The sequence below is a fragment of the Lolium perenne genome, chromosome 1 (genome assembly GCF_019359855.2).
Source record: "Lolium perenne isolate Kyuss_39 chromosome 1, Kyuss_2.0, whole genome shotgun sequence".
Taxonomy (NCBI): domain Eukaryota; kingdom Viridiplantae; phylum Streptophyta; class Magnoliopsida; order Poales; family Poaceae; genus Lolium; species Lolium perenne.
In genome coordinates, this window is record NC_067244.2 from 20,579,855 (window position 1) to 20,600,001 (window position 20,147).

General features: G+C 40.0%; 1 long non-coding RNA gene across 2 annotated transcripts; it reads left to right on the forward strand.

The window, feature by feature from the left end:
• Positions 1-10,921: 10,921 nt before the first annotated feature.
• Positions 10,922-14,457, forward strand: LOC139829860 (uncharacterized). 2 transcript variants are annotated; one of them, XR_007877481.2, is made up of 5 exons: positions 10,922-11,033; positions 11,611-11,725; positions 11,798-11,959; positions 12,248-12,416; positions 14,383-14,457. It is a non-coding gene; the product is annotated as an uncharacterized lncRNA (long non-coding RNA). The 2 variants fall into 2 exon arrangements; XR_011751757.1 differs by having other exon boundaries at positions 11,669-11,725.
• The last annotated feature ends 5,690 nt before the right edge of the window (positions 14,458-20,147 follow it).

The window sequence follows — 20,147 nt, forward strand, 5'->3', positions numbered from 1 at the left end:
CTAGATTATGCAATTATTTCTTTATGCAGATCTGGCATGTTTCTGAAATTTCCACTAGCTACAAAGTGCCCTCTATGCCTGCTATGGGGTATATGAGTAGCACTATGTGGTCGTCTGATTGAATCCCTTGAAACAAAATCTCCATTCGTAGTAGAACACCCATCAAACTTTATCACAAATGTTGTCCCAAAGATTCATGGTCATTCTATGTTATAACTTTGTTCTTCACTTACTTTTCTCAGATGCATACAGTAACAAAACATAATATATATGTGTGTAGTTCTATGCTTTTTGTACCCGATGGTTCATTCTATTCAGTATGATTTTTTATTCTTTTCAATACCATTTTAGCCACCTGACAAGGCTGGTGCTTGGTGATTGGTGCATGGATTTAACCACTATCCCTGCATTACTTACTTTGAAATGAACTTTGTTAAACTAGTTGCCTGTTAGAGTTGATTCGTTCTTATGCATTTACAAAAGTTTGGAACATGTCCTAATTCTTTTTATTCTCATGGAGTAGCAGAACCTCTGTGGTGTTGAAATCGCCCATAAATACAAAAACATATCTACCAAGGTTCATAAATAGAAATGCCTTCTTTCTTATGTTTATTTTTCATATCAATATTCTAATTTTGTTATAATTAGGTACATTCCGTCACACCTATTGACCTATATATATATATATATTGATATCGTTGTAAAATACTGACCATGCTAAAAGTCCACACTTCTATCACTCGAAATCCAAATGAACTCGGGTAAACTTGATAATATCGTGGATTTGTAGGTTGATGTTATCCTTGCACTCCTTAGAAACAAAATTTTGTAAACTAGAAGGTGTTCTGGATTTGCAGTTAATAACAAATTAAACAACACTTGTAAGAATTTCCTAGATATGACTTTATTCTATGAAGACCTTATACACCAAATACCCTTGGACAAGTTTTAGTCCATTCAAATGTTAAGTAATGTAATAGTGGCCTATAAGTCTGAATTACAAATAGTGTTATATATTGTATCATAATCCATGAGGCTAGTTTGACACTTTGACTCAACGGTTGTTAACTGTTGTCTGTTGCAGGCCGGGCTATATTGTCTGAATTACAAATAGTGTTCTATATTGTATCATAATCCACGTGAATGCGTTACTTGTTAAGACAAAATCATCTTGATTATGCTTTATGGTGGCTTTGACAGAAAGCTTGTGTAACTCTCACTATATTGCAATGATCAACAGGGGCGTGTATATATACACGTTACAGGATAAGTATCGGAGAGGATCTATCCTAGTACATTACACAACTATCGGAGTGGCGTGCGTGCGGTGCGGAATGGCCACACACCGAACGTGCGCGGCGAGAGCGCGGTGAGCGCCTCCTGATGACTCGGTCTGACAGTACGTGAAGCGGTCTTCCAACATTGACTAGGTAGTTGCACACCACCTGTAATAATAATGTAATTTTGTCTCTATAAATAACCCACTGATAGTTTCTTTTCATCATGTTATATACTCGTAGCTTAAGTGACACATGGCTTGATTGTAACGAGTATCCCAAGAAGTGATAGTTTCATCTTGCTTAATATCTTCCTTTTATTGGTCAGAAAACCAACTAACGGAGAACCAGTAATGCTGGTGTATAAGCAAGCTGATAACTGGCTAGATGCATAGTTTATATTTTTGTATGGAAACATGATGTGTGAAACTGTTGATGTGGTTAATCTTAAATTCCAAGCTATATTTGCCACCGTATTTATGCCTGGTTGATGATTAAGAGTTCCCTGGGGATCGATGTTATTCGAGTTGGTGATTTTCCATGTTAGTTATGTTAAACTTTGTAGGATCCTGATCTGAAACATCAATTATATTGTCCTGGTAGATGCATAAAGAATTACCTAGGGATCGATGCTATTGAAGGTGGAGATAATGTTTCCCTTATATGGCCTCTTTCTATTTCAGGTTGTTGGCGCCAGGGGTGCGTGGGGTTGTCAAGGACAAGGGGACCTACTGCAAGAGGTAAATCCCTGCTGGTGAACCCCGGTAGACCTGGATCTGTTGTCGACGTCTTACGATGACCACATCCCCAAGAAATTGCTATGAGTAACTAAAAAAGGTTGGTAATGTAATCAATATTAAATCCACCATATTGTCAGCATGTTGGTTTGATATACTCAACTAGTATGTGTGAAGTGTCTGATGACTACAAAAAGTGAACTAGTCATTGATGTCCTCTGTTTATATTACTACTTGCAAAATTAGTGGTTGTATTGTATAAGTATTTTTGGTATAATGAACTAGTGATTGATGTATTTTACTTGACTAGTGATATCTTGTCTAGTTATTCTTCTCCTGTCAGAGTCGTTGGGGTACCGACTCATAGACTAGTCGTGACTAGTCTAGACTACTGCTCGATTAGTTGATATGTACTGCATCAGTAGCTAGTACAAAATACTATCGTATATAGTAACCAGATAAGAGATTTAGTAACTAAATCGACATTAGTTCAACACAAGTTACATAACATAATAATGCTAGAACCTAGAAGTTCATGGAATAGGCCTCAAATTATCTTGTCTAGATGATGAAACAATGTCTTTGAACTTCAGCTTCATCCTCCACGTCTAAATATTGCTCCATAGCTCTAAACTTCCTTGTATTTAAGAAGTTGTGGATTTCATTCTTTATTTCCACCAACTCCTATGGACAGTAACCTATCCCAAATTGAGTCAATCGACTCGAATACCACGATTAGTCTAGACTAGTCCACAACTAGACGGTCCAAGTACATCGAGAGAAATATACTTGTCGCTTGACCGCTCGACTCTTCAAACTAATCGAGTCGAACAAGCTAGTCGACAGTCAAGTCACGACTCATATACTGGTCGCACGACTAGTCTAGACTAGTCGTTACTCATAATCCATGCTTCCTATCATCTTTAAAAACGGATATGTGTTATCATGCTTTAGACAGTCATGTTTTAAAATTTCCACTACTTTGTTGTCATGTGTTTCACCTTGTGTCCTATGGAAATATGAGGAATCACCATTTTCTCTTCTAAAATTATGCTCGACTATGTGCATTTTTTCACACTTATTTATCATAATAGGTGTGTTTGGATGAGCGAAATCTTTCTTTCGAAAGTTTTGTTGTTTGCCCTGATGAGTTTATTGTATAGTCTTCTCTAATTACAGTAGTATTGTTCCGCGTTTCCTCCTGTGTATGTGTTGTGCAATAGTGAATTGGTTTCCTTTGCACATTTGTAGTAGTGCTCTGCAAATACCATGCTGAATTGTTTTGAACGTGGAACTGGCCTTGTAAAAGTGATAAGTTGGATTAGTAGATGTGGCTATGAGTAGGAGAAAAATGTCCGGTAGTGCTACGAATCTATTGGGTTGTTGCTTTGGTGTATTCTAGTTGAGAATTTTACATTGATATCAGCATTAGGTAGTTTTGACAGAGACACACAGTGGATTTGTTGTTGTGTGTACACCACTTACAACTAGAATTTTCCGTTGAAAGAAACCTTTATTCTTGCTGATATATTTTTGCAGAATCTCTTGCTGGTGCTTATGGTGCTGGTAATGTACATACCACCTGCTTGTCATTGATAACCAGGATTAACTATGGATAAAGCATGAATGTTTACGTGTCATTATAGGGAATTTATCTGAATTATAGTGGAAGAATGTAGTGTATGTTTGGGTGTCATTCTGCTGCTTCAGCTACAATTTGTATATCGGGCTAATAAGTTATCTCACTTCTCTTTTGGAATATGTAAATCAAGTTTGAATACAACATGCTTGTATTGATCAGTATTTTTTTTTTTTGACATGTAGCCTAGTTATCTCAGTACTTAATGCAATGGCAGGTTTCATTTTGTATTGCTGATTTGGCTTTACCATGGACATGATTTATCTCGTGATTTACCTACTGCAAGACATAAATGATCACCTACAATAGCAGCACCTGCTTTCTCAAGCACAAATTCCTGGTCGTGAGCCCCGCTCCACCTGGAGCTGCTGTTGGCGTCTTGTGACGAGCCCCACTCCACCTGGAGCTGATGTTGGTGTCTTGTGACGACCATGTCCTCGAGCAATTGCTATGAGTAACTGAAAAAGGTTGGTAATGGAATCCTTAAATTCACTATATTTTAACTTCATGTCAGTATGGCAGTTTGATAAACTCAACTAGTATGAGTGAAGTGTCTGATGATGGTAAATAAAGTGAACTAGTGATTGATGTCCTCTGTTTATATTACTATACTTACATAATCAATGGTTGTGTTCAAGTAATTTGTATATCGTGCTGATAAGTTTATGTCACTTATTTTTGAATATGTAAATCAAGTTTGAATGCAACATGCTAAATGTGTTGATAGTATAGCAGTCCTTCCTAAATGTGTTGATAGTATAGTTGTATGGCCATTTATGTTCTGTTGTTTGTTTTAGAGAACAGAAGAAGTTGTTAGTATGATGTGCTTGGCTGGTTATTGATTGCCCTTTTGTAGTTATAACTTTTGACATGTGGCATAGTTATCTCAGTACTTGATGCATTGCCAAGTTCCATTTTTATTGCTGATTTGGCTTTATTTGTGGGCATGATTTAGCACGTCATTTTATCTTGGTTGCTTTATTCTGGTTGTCTTACATTCAATTCGGTTTTATGTTGATTCAGTAGCTATGAAGGACGAATATTGATTCAGTAGCTATGTTAAATCTCTATGTATGTAAATTGCATGGTTTGTATGATAGTGATGTTGGTGATCTTGTAGGTGTAGCAGAATCTCCACAAAAGATTGTGGAGCTCTGGAGGAAGTACGAAAGGTTATGGTAGACGGAAGAAGAGAAATTTGAGCATGACCGCTTCGTCGGCATGTCGAGCCAAAGTTTATTTTTGTACCGAAATTCCCACTCCTGTTAGGAGCATTCTAGGCGTACCGTTTTTCATGGTCAGATCTGGATTCATGTCATGTTCTTTCAACAGCCCGATTATAAGAAGGCCAAGAAGGAGCAATTGTCGAGCCGCTCATCCAGAGACGCATCTTCCAGGGGCTTCTCATGAGGCACGCTGGGTGGAATGGCTAGCTTCGCTAGAGGAATGGGTGGTCGTATGCCTCGGGGAATGGGTGGTGATATGCCTGGAGGGGCTCCCGATCCCGATGTTAGCATTTGGTGATTGTGTGGTCACATCAACTCTTCAAGTGGGTACAGTTTCCCTAAAATAGTTCCTCCGCTTCCTTTATGCAATTCCCTTGTTATTTTAAATAATATACTATGTGCTGGCTGTTGGGTCCCCCCTTTATGCAACTTGGATGATATGTTTGGTACTTGTGCCTTGTTGCTTTTTTATGCAGCAGAAGCATACTGCATATCCTTTGGGTGCTTGAACAGATGTCGAGTTGTTCAGGGAAAGAAAACCTCAAATTGATATCATGTAGGTGTGGATGGGATATTTCCACTAAATACTTGACAGCGGCATCAATCCCAGTTGAGTTTAGTTTCTTACTTTACCAAGTATTAGGCTTCCACTGGTAGGAGAAACTATGGAGTCGATGTGATCCATTAGAACCATCAGGGTTCGCTCTTGGCTAGAAGCCTAGAACTAGTGTTACCGTCCTGCTGTTTCATTACATGTCCACTTGCCATCTTTGCTTAAGCATGGGCTCCTTTTGAATGTACCATATGACTGTTTAGTTGCATATGATTTTCCTTTTAGATATGGGCATTTTCATGTAGATGGTTGCTCTGACATGTACCTCCAATGTGGCTATAAAATTATGTGTACATGTTATAGCTTTTGCTTGTCGTTCTTGGCTAGAACTACTGCTACTTTCCTGCTATTTCAGTCTGCCATATTTTCTTATGCATGTCCAGTTGCCTTATGTTAAAGTGTCATGTCGGTGACGAAGGAGGTGTGCTTGTTAAACCAGTGGCTTGTGGAGGCGATGGAGTAGCAGGTTGGCGTGCCGCTTGTGAAGGTGCGAAGTGGTGATGTACGTTGGAACCACCTGGCCGACATGCTTTCTTATATGATATTTCTTGTAGTTGGTTAGGTCAAATGTTGGCCTCGAGCATCTTTTAATTTTGTCGTTGGATGTTTGTTTCCCAGAGACATGATCTAGCTTATTGATGTCGTGGACCTGGTGCGGTGGCTCCACTTTAGGTTTATAAGCTACATGTAGATATGTTTATTCTGTACTTTGGTGGCAAGACAGACTTGTCATGGCCCATGAGTTGTATTGATACAGAATTTTAATCGAAATACAAGTTTTTGACGGTGTTTCAAGTTAATTTGTGCTGGATGCCTGGTGTTTCTTACTTAAGGAGGCGGACATGGTCCTTATGCACTCCAGGTGTTCCCCATGATCAAAATTATGTATGGTACATGCATCGGCCATCGATTCTACTTCCTCTCTGTTCCCTAATATAAAACGTTTTGTAATGGTAATTTAAAACTTTTTATAATAGGCAACGGGGAGGAGTAGAAAAACATGCATATCATATAGGAAACAAAAAATTAGAAAGATAAGCATCTCCCTTTGGCTGCTGTGTATCACATGAAACAAAGCATGCATGTTAGATCCGTCGATGCGCCCAGAACAACGAGTAAAATAATAAAAGAGTTATGTGTCACAAATGACGGCCTCCCAATTAAGGTTGTTGTTAGTTTGAGAGACGATTAATTGTACGCTCCCGTGATTAGTTTTGATTCTCCTGAAACTGAGGGTCAGAGAAACCGAAAATAGCGGCAAATAAACTAGCCAATATAAGGCATCTCCTTTTCTCCGGGGTGTATGCCTTGGGACAGAGGAAACAAAGCATGTGAGATCCATTTCCTGATTCCATGCGTCTTTAACAACCACCCAGGTAAAATAAAATAGAAAGAATATTGTATCCCAAATCATAGCCTCCCAGTTAAGGCAGTTCCTAGTTTAGAGGAGGGTTAATTGTCCGGTCCCGTCTTTATTTATTTCTCTCGTGATGAAATTGAGTGTCACCGGCGGCAAGCATCAGTACTAGGAGGGGATGACAATTCGAACTAAAACGAACCCGTGGCTTCTAGTCTATAAATAGGGAGAGGGGTAGAACCACCACGTGCGGCTGGCGCGTGCGATCGACTTAGTCACAGGTTATGGAGAGAGGCAAGGCTATATGGAGATGTGCACGTGCAGAAGAGAGGAATTAGTAAATCTGACTAGCCTATGTTTTTTAACTTTTGAATTGGCGGGGGGGCGTTTAGGGGGTGCGGCTGGGCAACGGTGCCCTCCTATTTAGGGGTTATGTGCCGGCACCCCCAAACGGTCAGGCGCGGGACGCCGTATGGGGGTCACGAGTGGAGATGCTCTTATCAAAGTCACAATTCTAAATCTAAATTTTATGGTGTTTGTGTGTTGAACCCTTTTTGGTATGTTGTCATGCAGATGATGGACGGATGAGCCGATCATCTCCAACTAGTGGCAGCTGCTTGTGACGGTGCAACAATATAGAGAGCAGCAGGCTGCCATGGCGCGCCCTCTAGTGGAGATGCACATCGGCGGAGATGGAGCTGTCTAGGAGGTAGTGAGGGAGGCATGGTCCGAATGGCTGCCGGAACAGAAGATGCTTTATTTGTTAACTTCTTCAAGTAATGTTGTAGTTGGTGAGGTACTAGTAAGCTGAAGGTTCAATGTTGCGGTCATCTTCAACTGATCTTCATTATTTATCTCGAGTGTTGGTAGAGCTATGTATGAGGTTTAACTTTGAAATAGATGTAGTCCTCTCGTTTGGGGGAAATGAAAAGCAATACCTCACTCATGTGTTGACATTGATGTTTCAAAGGAGAAATGTTATATTTATATGAGGAATCACCCGAGAATTTGTGACTATTATATGCCATATTTTGGAATGCAAATACACGTGTCTTTTTGTCCGGTTCACAACTTTTGTTGTACCCAAGTCCAAAGCCACAATATGGTGGCTGGCCATGCCGCAGTAGGCAACCAAGCCGCCGCTGATACTTGTTGTGCCGATCTCGCCGGATTCGTCTCGCCTGTCTCCGGCCACGGCCTCCACCCAGGAATGCCACTGCAACTGGTTCCATGGAATCTGAGATAATAACTACACAACAGAAAATTCATACTTAGTGGGATTCTTTTGACCAATTCTCAAACCATCGTAGCCATGCATGTCAAGGAGATGCAAATAGGTTTTATATTAAAGATTTTTTTTTCCTAAAAATGTACAATTGTGAAAGGATGGAGTACCTGTTCTTCAAAGAATTTATAGAAATATGTCTTCTTTAACACCCATGAAATACTAGCAGGTGCACTGATTTTACATTGATGTTATGTCTATGTATGCGAATTGAAGGGATAAACATGTACATTTCCCTCAAATAGAGAGGAATAATTTGGTACATGAACTGCGACTTTAGCGTCGCGGAAAGTCCCTGGTTTATAATTAGGTACTTCCTTCCATTATATATTACTCCCTCGGTTGCTATGTAAAGGGTGTAAAAATTCAGGCGCTAGGATTAAGAAGATCCAGGCACGTAAATTTATTTCCAAACCCACCCCTACTTAATTACTTATTCTTCCTAGTATTTCACCAATTTAACTCCCCTCGGAGCACACAGCCGGACTCCTAGTTTTTCTCCCGATAACTACTCCACGATTTAGTAGGGGTATAAATAGTCCTTAACTCTCCTCATTACTCCATTACAGGCCAATAGATAGATACAGTACTGCCTCCGAATACCAAATTATTCTCATTAAATAGGCAACAAATCCTCCGAATTAAATCTTGGCCTGGTAAGTGAAGATTGGCCAGGTAGTATATATATAGCCTTTAATTAGTCCAATCAGCTCTCTCTCCAAAAATTTCGTAACAACCTTGTTTAAGGTGGCAATTAATTAGGTCATGCGAAGAGATGGAGTAGGCCCACGAATTTACATGACCGCACAATTTTTAATCTCCAATTTATCCTCTTTGTCGATGCATTTGTTCTTTTTTTTTAGACGAAACAGTTTTCACGTAGCAAAATTAATGGATAGGAGGTGGAGGAGCGGTTTAGAGGGAGGACAGGCCCCACGCGTGCCAATAAATTGTCGTATTTATTGCTATATGAGCCCTGTTTGTTGATATTGTTTTGTTCCCGTAATTCTCATCGTGTAGTACCAGGGAAGGTAACGGGAACAATAATCATCTTCCCATCCTATTCTCTTAGTAATAAATTCCGGGCTGTAAATCCGGTTCCATTCGGCAAACACACCATGATGGAGACAAGCATAATCTGCGGGAGTGTTTCCCAAAGCGTTAATAGTGGAACGAGGCCATGCATCAAATAAGTCAAGGATCCCGTAATTAATTACGGGGCGTTTCATTTTGTTTTCTCTAGGTGGGCCAGCCATGAGCCATGTCATCGATCGGTGGTGTGTTTTTCATCCAGGCGGTCCATTCGTTCCAGATGAGATGATGAAAATAGTGGCGGCAAAGACAAAAAAGTGGCGCCCATTTGTGAGGTTTGAACGAAAAGTACTCGCTGCTCTAGTCTATAAATATAGCGAGGGGTGTAGCCAACGCGTGCGTCGTGTGTGACGACTTAGACTTTGACTCTTTACTCGTCGAGGAGAGGAGAGGAGAGGAGAGGAGAGGAGAGGAGAGAAGAGAAGAGAGGGTCGGCGCGCTGGATCAGCTAGCCGAGTTCATGGTTGATCTGATTCCCGTCCGCGCGCGAAGAGGGGATCCATCAGGTAATCACCAATCTCATCGATCGATCCGTGCGTGGGGGTTTCTGCTCATGATGATGTGACCTTTTCTCTATGTATATATATTTGGATGCTCTTATATGCATGCCTCTTTTTTTCGTATCCATCAATCCGTCGTGCTTTGAAACAAGAGGAATACTGGGTACTGGCTTTCGGCCAGCCGGTGCACGTGAGTTGCTAATCGGTACTAGGCAATTGTTTCCCTTCGTTTCCTTGAGATAAATGGTGCACACACGTACCTGATTTGCTAAATCCATGCATCGATCGATCAGGACGTGCGCGCGTGCGTGCGAGAAAGGAGTCTCTTTTAATCAGTTTTTTGATTGGTTGATTGAGGTCTCCGTCGAGCTGAACGGATCGATTTTGGTCAACGAGGCTTTCCTTTCCTTTCCTGCGCGCGCAAATAATAACACGGGCCCCTAATAACGTGGCATCAAACGTGCGCCTCCTCGTGCGCAGGCGGCGTTTCTCGACGCCTTGGTATTGCAGCAGCCGCTGGAGTCCCCGGAAGACATCCTCAGGCTCGCCGAGCTGCTGTCTCCGGCACCGCCGCCGGAGCCGGTCGTTCCCGAACCGGCGACCAAGCTGTACTGGGCCATCATAAGGGACCGGAGGAGGCAGTTCAGGGCCAACGAGGCGAGGATCGTGGCGAAGGTGAATGCCGCGTTAGAGCAATTCGCGACGGCGCAGGGAAGCACGGCGTACTACGAGCTTCACGCCATCTGCGGCGTGAACGAGGACGTCTCCACAGGAACTTGTATCGTTATTGATTCATATGGTTCAACTTAGTTACAACTCTATGTATTATTAGGGTGTTAGCTTTACATGAATTTTCATCTGCTTGGAGAATCTCCGTTAGGTGTGTTTTGATAACTGTCAAAAAGAATTTGGCAAACTTCTTCCCCCTTTCATTAAACATAGTAACAAGTACAAGAGAGGGATATACAGTCCTTTATTACAAAGCTCGCAACTAGATACAAAAGTTCCTAGAACGCATGATTGTCTATGGTAAATTGCTTGATGTTGAAGTGTTCCCAGATAAATTGTAGTCTTCTAGCTATTTTTTTAATGTGATTTATTGCTAAATTTTGCAACATTTTTATGGTATTGGGTTTGTGGTGCAATTTATTATTATGCTGCCGAGTTAGTCACCTTCTTTGCCAAACGCAGCTTGGGGTTGCCTCCATCCAGTGGCGACAGGGCACCCTCCCCACGTTCTCCTCCGTCGCAGCAGGTTTTAACAATGCCCTGGCTTCGTCCTCGACAGCAAGAAGGCCATGAAAACGGTGAGACATCTACTATTCTCTCTATCCCTACAACAAACCGAGTTGCAGGAAGCCGACTGTTTGTAAAATGATACGATCTTGCACAGCTTTTAGTGTTGTATGATTGGAACCTGTAAGCTTCTGTTTGTAGACCTTGTTTTAGTTAAAACGGGATATTGGATGCACAAACTAGAACACAAATATAATATGTAATATAAATTAATGAAGATTTTCAAAAAACCTGAACAAATTCATGTCTATTCCAGTCTATTCGAAGTAGAGGCTTATTCAGAAGCAAACCTTTGATACTCCATGGCCTATTTAAATGGACGTTCCTGAACATGGAGGATTTGTGAGCATTTCAATGCGATTGGAAAACTCGCGTATATTGTGCCCTCCTTTGATCTTTAGTCTAGTTCACATTTTAATGCATAGTTTCTGTATTATCTTGGTCTAAAATTGCAAAGAGATATGTTTGTTGTTCACTCAAAATAACTGATGATTTTTTTAAACTATTTGTAGAAAGATAGGCTTGTTCTACTTGTTGCCCTCGTACATGTATTTAGATTTTAATGGTTTATCACATTTTCTTCTGTAGCTGATACGAGCAATTTACTTTTATCTTGACTCCGCGTTGTTGTGTCCTATGGAAACAGTCGCAATTTATAGCCATCTCGTCATCAACAAGTCTGGTCACATATATAGTACAAAAGGTATCTTCGTGTAATCATCCTCCTCTTCTACCTTACAAAAATGGAGTCTAAACAACCTGCGCATCTCTCAAGGACTATGACTCGGCCAGGAGAATGGACACCAACGACAGTCTACAATTTGGCATTTGATGCATGATATCTCTCATCAGTTGTCCCCTACTACCATTGGTTGGAATGGAATTGACAATCTACGGGCCTGCAGCTTTGACCTCCACTTCTTCCAATCTCTCGAAGGTATTCACTTATGTCATGTTTCTTGTAACTTGCTTGACAACTAGTATCTGCATGCTGATGCTATAGGTAGTTTGAGTATTTCTTTTAGTTGGATAGGTTTCTTTATTAGTGGACTCGTGAATTATAAAAAAATCCTCTGCTCTCTAGCTATCCACTTTACTCCTTTATCAGTGTTAAGTTATGTTTTGAACACCAATTTTGATAATTAATCTACAATTATGGCAATATTAATTACTACAGCATCTTCTATGAATTGCTCGCGATTGACCGGGTCTTACGGAGGTGCAGGAAGAGAAAGGTTTGATCTTTGGCGTCCATGGCCATAACATAGCAACCGACTGGAACGCGTAGAGCTGATGTGGTCAGCTGACAAGCCGTGGCCCTTGGACTCTCACCAACTCAGCCATCCTCGGGCCCTGAACTATCTGCGAGCGTTAGGAGTTCAATTGCAAACTAGGTGAATCACCCCTTCCTATGTTGTACGGTTATATTTATATTTTTCCAGCTGTTCAATCGGAAACAAGGTGCCAAGTTTAATTGGTATGTTTCTGTGGGTTAAATCCAGTAACTATGGAGTCCATAACTTTATATAAGAAATTCAAGACTTCTTATGTCAGCTTCATGATATTTGGGGAAATGGATTATATAGTTCAAGAATTCTACACTCTCGTACATTTCTATTGTTCACATTCTAAACGACCTGTGAATTCAAAGACCTGAGTGGTCTTTAGGCTTATCACGTCAATAGGAACTTGTATAGCAAGTGATTCATATGGTTCTACTTAGTTAGAAGTCTACGTGTTATTGAGTTATCTTTACAGTGTACTGCTATTTTTGTGCCATGAATAAGCTTCTTGAAATTTTTCTCTTAACTGAATGTACGGCTCACTAAGCATGGGATTGTCGGTTTCTTGGCTGTCCAGGTCTCAAAAAAGGGAAGATTTGTTCGTCGGGTCGGATTAATAATTAATTAGTACCCCACTTCAGCGTGTACAAACACAAATAAATGAGCTCAATCGGTAGTTTTGCTAATGAGAAATCGTTTTACACATGGCCAACCAGAAGTGCGAGTACACTCTACCAGGCAGGCAGGAGGTACAGCCAACCAAGCCAAAATTTGAATGGATTTGAGATTTTTCTTACAGAAAGATTTGGATTTGTTACGTACAACCTTGGTACGCATTGTACCCCGCGGAAATGGGACACCACGGCAGAACTATTTTAGCATTGTTCATGTCTGGTGCTACCAACACTGCACACACACTCTCCGGGATATTTTTTCTGCGCGGATTAATAATGCACCTTCATTAGAGTACTAATTTTCAGAGTAAGTTGTGAGTGAAGCAGAGATCTGCTTTACTTGTGCATGGACAGGAGGAGGCATGTTGTTGCCTCAGCGGCAAAAAGAATTACTTTCACTTCTATTGTCGATTCTCCAAGTTTTATTGGTCTATCTATGTGGGTGAAGTGGAGTAACTCTGGGGTCCACTTTTTATATTTGTTGAACATCGGGAATTTGGGGAAATGAAGAATATGTGGTTCATGAATGTTGTACTCCCGTATACTTTTGGTGTTCACATTTAACACCAGACATTTGCAATCAAAGAACCATGTCTCATTGAATCTGTAACTAAAATTGAGTGGTTTTCAGGCTTATCTCATCCAAAGAAAATTGTATAGTAACTGATTCATATGGTTCACCCTAGTTACAACTCTACATATTATTGGGGTGTTAACTTTACATAAGTTTTCATATACTTGGAGAATCTCCGATGTGTTTTATGTTTTGATAATTGTCCATGGCAATTGCTTATATATTTATGGATATGATACTATGCTATGTATCTAGGTGTTTTCTTGAACTATCTACTTTTGTATACTGAAGTGTTCACAGATAAACTTGCAGTCTTCTAGCCATCTTTCTGTATAATGTGCTTTGTTGCTCGGTATGTTATAGACATATAAGTGCCAATGGTTCATGCCATCATGTATGCTTGCACTTGTAGACATTGTGCACTTTCATGCAGAAAAGTGTATTTGCACCAAGTCGGATCAGTTTTAGTCAAGATACAATAGTTCTATTCCAACTGTCTAGCTAGTGTGGGACGATAGAAATGTTGCCACCTCTGGTGTAATCTGGAGGTGCACGTTACATTGTTCGATTAAGCCATATTTGCATCTTTCTTCAAGTTGACTGCTGGCATCTACACTGGCGGTCACACCAGCGTCGACGCCACACCAAACCCTCTCCTACTCAGGCCTCCCCGCAGCCTGGGCCGAGAGCTGGGAGGTGTTCAAAGCACCCCTTGCCCCGTAGTAGGCCTGCTTGTTTGTTTTTCTTCCTTTCGTTGGACTGGACATAACCATGTATATCTCTATTTCTGTTTTACAAACATCCTCGTGACCATGCTTATTTTTGTCAGATGTAGCTGGCCAACAAGCTGCGGCAATGGGACCCTCGCTGGCTCCCTTGGAGCCTACACCATCCGCAAGCACACACGATCGTTGTGGATGTCTCCGGCTCCGGCCGCATTACCCGTCTCCAAGTCGGCACCCACCGCCAACTGTAGATTTTATGGGTAATCTGTTGGTGGGAGACACATAGGTTGAGTAGAAACAGCTCATCAGCTGGTGCCGACCACAACCATGCTCTTGCCGCCGCACCATGTGCCCTCCTGCTTGCAACCCGGCGCGGTGCGCCTAGTTGATGATTTGCTGCTAGGCTTACCCTAGACAATGTTGTTCCAAGCAACAAGGCCGTCTGAAAGTGATGGACTTACTTCTGCTTACTTCTGTTGCATGTTTGAAATTGTCCCTTAAAACTGGTACTAATAGGCAGGGCATACTGTAGTAGGATACATGGTATCTTGTGTTCGTTTATTAGAGGTTTTCATAGACGTGGACAAGTTTGTGGTCTTGGAGTGAAACAACACTGTGGATTTTTAAAGTATTACGTGTCATGTCTTTGGTGGGTTTACATTTTTAAACTATAATGTGCAGATTTTACTTCGCAGTATTTTCTAGTGTAAGTCTGCCTGTACTTTGAAGTGGGTTGTCTAAAAATTTGCAGGTGGGATATTTGATTCTTTTATTTATGGCATGTTAATTGGCCTGCAGCTGTTTTGTATGCACTATTCATAGTAGATTTGTCAAAAGTTCTTGTTCGTATTATTGTATGTTTATTTATTCATTTTGCTTAATTTGTTGTAGGCTTCCAGCCATCGGACCTGGAGAAAGAGTCAGGTAGGTCTGGGGCATAGCTATAGCAGTCTGTCCTAAACATCAGCAGTTTCAGCACTTCTCTGACGATCACTCCAAAGATCTTCTGCAGCGGTGTCAGCGGCGACACAGGTGCATATCTCGGTTCACGAGTCTGTTTCCTTACCTTGTGAATGTGCTATTGGATCATGAAACAAATTAATTAAGCCTTGTTACCTTCAAAATTGAGATATCTCCAGGTCTAGATTACTAATTACATACCTTCATGTATTCATCTCTAGGGAGGGGGCACCCATGGTTCAGATTTAAAAAGTATAACAGAGCAAACATAAAGTCCCTCCTTTTTTATTGGTTACTTTCTTCTGTCTTAGTTGCACTCTTATGTATCATTGCACCCCTCTATTCATACAATCCATGTTGCATTAGATCCATTAAATAACACCTAACTGAGCTGAGTTTTGAGGTAACATTTCTCGTATTTTTTTATGATTGGTTGTTCTTTCTTCACACGGCCTCATTGTTTACTTTCTACAGTTTTTATAGTGTACCACTAGGTCCACTACTGCAAAATTCAAGTACATTTGGTCTGAATGATGGACTCACCATCTAGAAATTGTAGATGTTTTTTTCTAATTGGATGTAATGAAGGCTGGTGATTTTTCTATTCATATCCCAAGTCATGATTTTGCGGATTCATAATGAAAATTTTGTTTTTTAACAACCTGATCTACATTTTTCACTAGATACCACTGATTCCTCATACTTTTTTTGAGTTATGCTGACACTATTTGGCCTTGATTCGTTCTTGATGGTCTCCTTTATTACATCGTATGGTCTCTTTGCTGTTTGGGATGATTATTTTGTTCTAGATAAATTAGCCTTATGAATGTATGGCATGTTGTTCTGTAAGAGGAAAGCAAGAAACTATGTCATTTTTCCTCTTTACCCCATGGCAATATCATATTATGATCATTTTTTTTATTTTCTCATCACTGGAGTTCATGTCTTCATGGGTGTATACTCATGGGTTCTATTGTACATCAGTTTGGAGACAATCAGACAACAATAATAACTTGCATGGGGATAATATTGCAACACGAGCCCGCGGTGTGTGGAAGTAGGCATCCAAAGTTTGCTGACCTATATGGTGACCAGCTTCCATCCAGGAAGTTTAGTTGATCATTATTGGAGCTCTAGTCCTACAAATAATCTGCCAATGTATGTCACTCAGCTTCTAATTTAACTATCATTACATACCCATAGTATGTAGAGTTCTAGTGTATTCATGTTACCTTTAGCTTTAAGTTTCTTCATGTGATATATAGGGCCTCCACTTGCACATGACCTATATTTGCATGCTGCCCGAGTGGTTTCAGTCATTTATGTCCTGAAACAGGAACTAGCTTTCTTTTGCCTTACCTTTTTTTATGAAATTAATCATCAATTAGCGTGCCTTGAAACTCCCTGTATTGTTTCAGTAATATATGAAAATGTTTATTTTGGCTTCCTTTTGAGAGTGCTCCCAGCCAACCATATTTTTGTAGTTGGTTACTTATCTTTGTAGTTGATTACCTAGATTATGCAATTATTTCTTTATGCAGATCTGGCATGTTTCTGAAATTTCCACTAGCTACAAAGTGCCCTCTATGCCTGCTATGGGGTATATGAGTAGCACTATGTGGTCGTCTGATTGAATCCCTTGAAACAAAATCTCCATTCGTAGTAGAACACCCATCAAACTTTATCACAAATGTTGTCCCAAAGATTCATGGTCATTCTATGTTATAACTTTGTTCTTCACTTACTTTTCTCAGATGCATACAGTAACAAAACATAATATATATGTGTGTAGTTCTATGCTTTTTGTACCCGATGGTTCATTCTATTCAGTATGATTTTTTATTCTTTTCAATACCATTTTAGCCACCTGACAAGGCTGGTGCTTGGTGATTGGTGCATGGATTTAACCACTATCCCTGCATTACTTACTTTGAAATGAACTTTGTTAAACTAGTTGCCTGTTAGAGTTGATTCGTTCTTATGCATTTACAAAAGTTTGGAACATGTCCTAATTCTTTTTATTCTCATGGAGTAGCAGAACCTCTGTGGTGTTGAAATCGCCCATAAATACAAAAACATATCTACCAAGGTTCATAAATAGAAATGCCTTCTTTCTTATGTTTATTTTTCATATCAATATTCTAATTTTGTTATAATTAGGTACATTCCGTCACACCTATTGACCTATATATATATATATATTGATATCGTTGTAAAATACTGACCATGCTAAAAGTCCACACTTCTATCACTCGAAATCCAAATGAACTCGGGTAAACTTGATAATATCGTGGATTTGTAGGTTGATGTTATCCTTGCACTCCTTAGAAACAAAATTTTGTAAACTAGAAGGTGTTCTGGATTTGCAGTTAATAACAAATTAAACAACACTTGTAAGAATTTCCTAGATATGACTTTATTCTATGAAGACCTTATACACCAAATACCCTTGGACAAGTTTTAGTCCATTCAAATGTTAAGTAATGTAATAGTGGCCTATAAGTCTGAATTACAAATAGTGTTATATATTGTATCATAATCCATGAGGCTAGTTTGACACTTTGACTCAACGGTTGTTAACTGTTGTCTGTTGCAGGCCGGGCTATATTGTCTGAATTACAAATAGTGTTCTATATTGTATCATAATCCACGTGAATGCGTTACTTGTTAAGACAAAATCATCTTGATTATGCTTTATGGTGGCTTTGACAGAAAGCTTGTGTAACTCTCACTATATTGCAATGATCAACAGGGGCGTGTATATATACACGTTACAGGATAAGTATCGGAGAGGATCTATCCTAGTCTGTTACACAACTATCGGAGTGGCGTGCGTGCGGTGCGGAATGGCCACACACCGAACGTGCGCGGCGAGAGCGCGGTGAGCGCCTCCTGATGACTCGGTCTGACAGTACGTGAAGCGGTCTTCCAACATTGACTAGGTAGTTGCACACCACCTGTAATAATAATGTAATTTTGTCTCTCGCAAATAACCCACTGATAGTTTCTTTTCATCATGTTATATACTCGTAGCTTAAGTGACACATGGCTTGATTGTAACGAGTATCCCAAGAAGTGATAGTTTCATCTTGCTTAATATCTTCCTTTTATTGGTCAGAAAACCAACTAACGGAGAACCAGTAATGCTGGTGTATAAGCAAGCTGATAACTGGCTAGATGCATAGTTTATATTTTTGTATGGAAACATGATGTGTGAAACTGTTGATGTGGTTAATCTTAAATTCCAAGCTATATTTGCCACCGTATTTATGCCTGGTTGATGATTAAGAGTTCCCTGGGGATCGATGTTATTCGAGTTGGTGATTTTCCATGTTAGTTATGTTAAACTTTGTAGGATCCTGATCTGAAACATCAATTATATTGTCCTGGTAGATGCATAAAGAATTACCTAGGGATCGATGCTATTGAAGGTGGAGATAATGTTTCCCTTATATGGCCTCTTTCTATTTCAGGTTGTTGGCGCCAGGGGTGCGTGGGGTTGTCAAGGACAAGGGGACCTACTGCAAGAGGTAAATCCCTGCTGGTGAACCCCGGTAGACCTGGATCTGTTGTCGACGTCTTACGATGACCACATCCCCAAGAAATTGCTATGAGTAACTAAAAAAGGTTGGTAATGTAATCAATATTAAATCCACCATATTGTCAGCATGTTGGTTTGATATACTCAACTAGTATGTGTGAAGTGTCTGATGACTACAAAAAGTGAACTAGTCATTGATGTCCTCTGTTTATATTACTACTTGCAAAATTAGTGGTTGTATTGTATAAGTATTTTTGGTATAATGAACTAGTGATTGATGTATTTTACTTGACTAGTGATATCTTGTCTAGTTATTCTTCTCCTGTCAGAGTCGTTGGGGTACCGACTCATAGACTAGTCGTGACTAGTCTAGACTACTGCTCGATTAGTTGATATGTACTGCATCAGTAGCTAGTACAAAATACTATCGTATATAGTAACCAGATAAGAGATTTAGTAACTAAATCGACATTAGTTCAACACAAGTTACATAACATAATAATGCTAGAACCTAGAAGTTCATGGAATAGGCCTCAAATTATCTTGTCTAGATGATGAAACAATGTCTTTGAACTTCAGCTTCATCCTCCACGTCTAAATATTGCTCCATAGCTCTAAACTTCCTTGTATTTAAGAAGTTGTGGATTTCATTCTTTATTTCCACCAACTCCTATGGACAGTAACCTATCCCAAATTGAGTCAATCGACTCGAATACCACGATTAGTCTAGACTAGTCCACAACTAGACGGTCCAAGTACATCGAGAGAAATATACTTGTCGCTTGACCGCTCGACTCTTCAAACTAATCGAGTCGAACAAGCTAGTCGACAGTCAAGTCACGACTCATATACTGGTCGCACGACTAGTCTAGACTAGTCGTTACTCATAATCCATGCTTCCTATCATCTTTAAAAACGGATATGTGTTATCATGCTTTAGACAGTCATGTTTTAAAATTTCCACTACTTTGTTGTCATGTGTTTCACCTTGTGTCCTATGGAAATATGAGGAATCACCATTTTCTCTTCTAAAATTATGCTCGACTATGTGCATTTTTTCACACTTATTTATCATAATAGGTGTGTTTGGATGAGCGAAATCTTTCTTTCGAAAGTTTTGTTGTTTGCCCTGATGAGTTTATTGTATAGTCTTCTCTAATTACAGTAGTATTGTTCCGCGTTTCCTCCTGTGTATGTGTTGTGCAATAGTGAATTGGTTTCCTTTGCACATTTGTAGTAGTGCTCTGCAAATACCATGCTGAATTGTTTTGAACGTGGAACTGGCCTTGTAAAAGTGATAAGTTGGATTAGTAGATGTGGCTATGAGTAGGAGAAAAATGTCCAGCGAGTAGTGCTACGAATCTATTG